A 5733-nucleotide genomic window follows, 5' to 3' on the forward strand; every position below is an offset into this window, starting at 1 on the left:
TGTTGCACCCTTATCTTGATGTGATAAGCGAAGGGGGGGGGGGGGGGGAGTTCGTTAAATTAATGCAGGATAAAGTTATGTGATGATAGGTAGGCTCACAACCTCACCGCGCGTCCTAAGATTCCTGAATCCTATGTCCCTAAATACCTAAAATTCAAGCTTAATGTCCTAATGTCCTAATGTCTGGTCTTAAGAGTCTTATCCTAAGGTCAAACTTAGGCTCTGATACCAACTGTAACACCCCAGATTTTTGAAACTTTTAAGACTTATATAATAAAGGTAATTTTATTATTAATATAAAAAATAGAGCATTACTAAACACAAGAGTTTGGGGTGCTATGCAACATCTGAGCTGGAGAACTCAGATGCACAGGCAATACTAACTAAATATCCTCAAAGCAATGTCAATACATCATCATGGCACGCAGGCCGAAGGGAAACTAACTATCTAAGCATCGGTTCTCTAGCGCGCTCTGGATCTACTCATCTGTTCATGAAAGCCAAATATATCTGTTCAGCGAATAATGCTGGTAACCCACTCCAACACGTTAAAATACAATATAGGTATATATATATATATATATATATATATAGGAAAACCATTTTGAAGGATGAAGATATATACTTAGGAGACTCTAGTTTTAAAATCAGGAATAGACTCGAGAAGACTTGCCAAGATGGCAAGCCGTACATGACCCGAAACTAGAACTATTTTGTGAAACTGAGCAGTGTTGTAGAATTTTGTTTTGGACAAGTTTGTGTGGATTACCAAGCCTGCAGTGCCAAATTGTGGGCGTTGCACGGGAACTGACGAACGCAAAATGACTCCGGGAAATGGGTAGCTTGTATAGACCTCCAGAAGTCGGGCCTCTAAGGAGCACCGCCTTGGTTTTGGAATCCTTCACAACAAAACAACTGTCATGAAATTTAAAAAAACACAATTTTCTTTAGCGAATTTTTGTACAGATAACAATGGGACAGTCAATTTCGGGACATGAAGCACATTAGATAGATATAACAGTTTGGACATAGAGGGGATCGATGCATGGCCAACCCGTGAAATCACTAAACCTGTACCATTGCCCACTCGGAGCGTGTCTGGGCCATTATAATCCTCCGATGATGTGAGCATGCCGGCTTCGGGAGTCGCGTGGGCCGTGGCACCCGTATCGGGGTACCACGCATCAACCGGCGGTGCGGATGTAACCGACGGATCACCAGAGACAGCTACATGAGCTTGAGCGGGCGGTTGGGTTGTGTACCGTTTGTAGCAATAAACCGCAGTGTGTCCTTGTGCTCTACAGATTTGGCACCGTGGACTGCCGTGTTGATTATGGCCACCGCGTTGATTCCGGCCACGCCCGCCATGCCATCCAGACTGCCGGCCTCCATCACCGGCATTGCCACTGCCTCCGGAGTGATGTTCAGAACCGCTACTGCCGCGTCCGGCGTACAGCGCCGTCGGTGCTCCTCCATCTGCAAAGTCGTCCGCCAAAATAAAGTCTGCTGCTTGCAGATGATCCGCCAAATCTGGAAGAGACACCGGTGCGTGGGCAGTTAATAACGCCGCGTAGGCCCTGTACTCCGACCGCAAACCTCGTAGGACGTATAGATTCTGCTCCGCCAAGGACATGGGTTGGCCGGCTTGCGCAAGAGCTTCCACCAGCAGCTCCGCCTTGCCGAGATAGTCACATGGCGTCGACGCCCCTTGCCGGAGCGCCTGGAATTGGCCGAGCAGGCTCAAGCACCGCGCCTGCATATTGGACCCGAGAGCTGCACAGATGGATCTCCAAACATCGGCGGCGGTATTCCGACCAACCGCGAGGTGCAAGACTTCATCGGACATTGATGATATTAGGAGGCTCAAGATGGAATGGTCCTGGAGAACCCAGGCCTTATGCGCCGGGTTCGGGGTCGATAGCGCGGTAGTGGTGGCGCCGGAGCCAGAGTCGCCAGAAGTCCCGGAGATTAACGCCGGCGGGCAGGGTGTAGTGCCATCCACAAAACCAATTAGGTCCTGACCTCTGAGGAACGGGAGAAGCTGGGTTCTCCAAAATAGAAAGTTCCTAGAGGTTAATTTCATTGAAATAAAATGGTGAGCTCCTGCCAAAGGGTTTCCGGTCGCCGGCGGCGGCGGACGGAGTCCTCTCTGAAGAATTCGACGACATGGTGGGGTAAGGAGGGGGTTCGGTGTTTTGCGGTGGAGGATCGTGTTTAGGCTGATACCAAATGAGAATTCAAAATTCAATTGATTACAGAAAGATAGGATTACAAGAGAGTATATCTGAGTCTATCTCTAACTGTTCCTATCTAACAGGTTACAAGCAGAAGACTTATTCTAACCATATAATATTAACTATAGATTATAAACATAACAAAATAATAATATTAATATAACTCACAATCCTAACATGGCTTCTAAACATAATTAACACCCGAGCATGCGAAATCCCACCCAATTATATCAAGAATATCACAATACGAAAACCCCCATTTAACCTAGGGCTCTAATCATATTTAAATCATCAAAATCATAGTTTATCTTTAAAATCAAGAACATCAAGATTTATCAAGAACAACACACAATTATCAAGATCCTCTTATAATCATCAAGATTATCAAGATCAACACATAAGATCATCTCATCAATCATCAAGATCATATCATCATCATTATAAAAGATTTATCAAGACACAAGCATAGAGAAGGAGCCAAAGAAGAAGATTATACCAAGGAAAATAGGTTTTGTTGAGACATGGGTTACCTCTTAGCCTTAATTAGAATCCTTGGCTATTAAGGTTCTTTCTCTAAGATCTCCTCTTCTTGATTTCTCCTACGTTTGGTGATAGGGGAATTCTTGTGTGGTGAAATCTATTGTGGTGTGACTTCTATGTGCCTTCTATGTCCCTATTTATATATCTAAGAGTCCTAATTGGGGTCTGAATGGTATGGGTTTGCTAATTCTATTTCTTATAGGACTAAGGAATTGGTTTAGGGATAAGGGTCCATGGTCTATGGTGGACCCTCCCTCATTAATTAATGGGATATAATTCTCTTTTTAGGGTAGGTAATTAAATAATTAGTTTGGGTTAGAGGCCGTAACACGGGGTGTTACATTTACTCTTGCTTGCTTGCTTCTCGTGTGGATATACTTGACACAATCAAAACACTTATTTAAAGTTTCCGCTGTGCACAAGACTCTACTAATCGGCTAGGAGTTTTGTTTCTCTAATTGCCTTAGCTAATTTTGTTATCGGCAAAATCGGTTGAAAAGTCTATTCACCCTCCCCCCCCCCCCCCCCCCCCCCCCCTCTCCTCTAGACTTTTCCTCACCTTATTTGGGACCAACAATTGGTATCAGAGCACGTTGCCTATTTGGGTGAACCTGTTTTCGACTGCTAAGCAGATCCATTTTACCAAGTGTGTGATTAGATTATTTGACCGTGAAAATGAATAAGGATTTAGCACAAAACTTGTTATTCTCACTTGATAAATTTGATGATTGGACAGTTCGTATGCAGGTTCATTTATCGGCCTTACACAATGAAATGTGAGAAGTTATTTCCAATGGACCGATTGAAATATTGAAAATGAACACGACATTTGTTCTATCTCTAGATGCTCCACAATTTGTACCAAAGCCAAAATCGGAATGGACGTCGGATGATAGAAAACGGAATAATCTTGACAACATTGCCAAGGATATTCTATTCAAAGCCGTTGATGATACATATTCCCAAAAATTAGAAAATGCACAAGCGCGAAGGAAATTTGGGATACTCTCATCAAGATCGGTGAAGGCGATGAACAAGAGAAAGACAATAAGCTCACTGTCGCAATGAAGAAATTCAAAGATTTCAAAATGCTATCAAATGAAAGCATTGTTGATATGGAAGCAGGAATGATTAAAATTCTTGGAGAGATTAATGATCTTGGCAAACATATTAACCAAAAAGAAATTAATCTCAAGATCCTACGAGACTTACCGTCTGCATGGTATATGAAAGTCACTGCCATACGTGATCACAGGGATTTACGAATGGTCTCAACAGATAAATTGTTTAGCGATCTAAAGGAGTACGAGTTCGAAATGAAGAGTAGAAACGAAGAAGAGCATGAAGTTCGAATTCCCGCTCTACTAGCCGAACAACCGTCAACTTCAAGGTCAGTAGAAAATATTGATTTTATGACTAATGAACAGTTTGCTCTTTTTGTTAGGAAATCCAAAAAATTTATGCGAAAAAGAGACAACAAAAATTCGTCACGAGGAAATCAAAAATTACTTTTGTGGAAACCAAAATGCCGCGTGGAAGCCTAACGAAGAAAAAGATGAAGAAATGAAAGATTTATGCTATAACTGCTACAAACCCGGACATTTCAAAATAAATTGTCCGTTTCTGATCGTTAGCAAAAATCAAGGCAAGAACCTTGAATCTACACCGAATAAATTCGACAACAAAGACCAGAGATTCAAACGTGACAAACGGAAAGCTCTAGTTAGCAATGAGCCAAATGAAGATGATGAATCGGATGAATCATCAAGCGATGACAGCTCCAGCTCGGATAATGACATGTCACTAGTATGCAAATCAATTGAGTTGAGTTCTAATGAAGATTGTTTTATGGCCCTTGGAGCTGAGGAAGAAGAGGTAACATCAAACTCATTTAATTCTGTTAGTTCTTCCTTTTCTCGCGAATCTATTGGCAGTCTAATGCGAGATTATCAAGAGATTTTGGCCACTCATTCTCAACTCAAGGAGCGCAATAATATTCTAATTCTTGAAAAAGAAGAAATGAATAAAAAATTGCAAAATGCTTTACTTGAAGTGAGTAACTTGAAAAGTGAAAATATTCGTCTTCAAGAAGAGTGTAAAGCAATGAAGGTTAGAGAACATAAACTAAGAGCTACCATTGCTACGTTTACAAATTCATCCAAAATAATGGATAAAATGGTAAGCATGCAAAAGCCATCGGGGGACAAGACCGGACTTAGTTACGACTCCACATGTTTCAAGTCCCTAAAAACTAACTATTTTGCTACTACTTTAAATAATAAAGTTCAAGTGGTAAAATTTGTTAAAAGTCAGGATAGCACAACGAAATGAAGACTTGGCTATCAAGCAAATGCAAAAATGAATGTTGGAAGGCCGAACCATTATGATACTACGGCTAAGCAACAAAAATTCGTTAAGCATAAAGGATAAGCCAATGAGTGAAGTGTAAAAATATTTCATAGAAAAGAGGGAAGCTTTGCATTGGGAAGTTTGTGGATAAAGTTGAAGATGAACTTTTTTGGCCTTCTAGTTGATTATCCCACATTTTGATTGCAAATTTAAGAGAACGAAAACCTAATTTGAAAAAATATATGCGCAGATTGCTAAAAGGAGTCACATATTGCTTTAAATTTTAGTGCAAAACCTAAATTTCCAGTTTTACCTTTCATTTTAACACCAACTTAACGCCAAAGCTAACAGATGACCATTTTGACTTAAAATTCAAAAGTCGGAGGACCACTTTGAAAAAACTAAAAGTCAAGAGACCAATTTAGAAAAATTCCATAGTCGGAGGACCATTTTGAAAATTAACTTAAAAATATTTTAATAAATTTTGATATTACACATTATTATTATTCAATTCCAAGGGACACTTCTTAAATAATAAACTAATGGCAAAATGGCCACACTAGCATTCTGGAATATGTTTTATGCAAACATTACTCATTAGTGCAAGAAA

Source organism: Ipomoea nil, unplaced genomic scaffold, assembly GCF_001879475.1.
Source record: "Ipomoea nil cultivar Tokyo-kokei standard unplaced genomic scaffold, Asagao_1.1 scaffold2833, whole genome shotgun sequence".
Lineage (NCBI taxonomy): Eukaryota > Viridiplantae > Streptophyta > Magnoliopsida > Solanales > Convolvulaceae > Ipomoea > Ipomoea nil.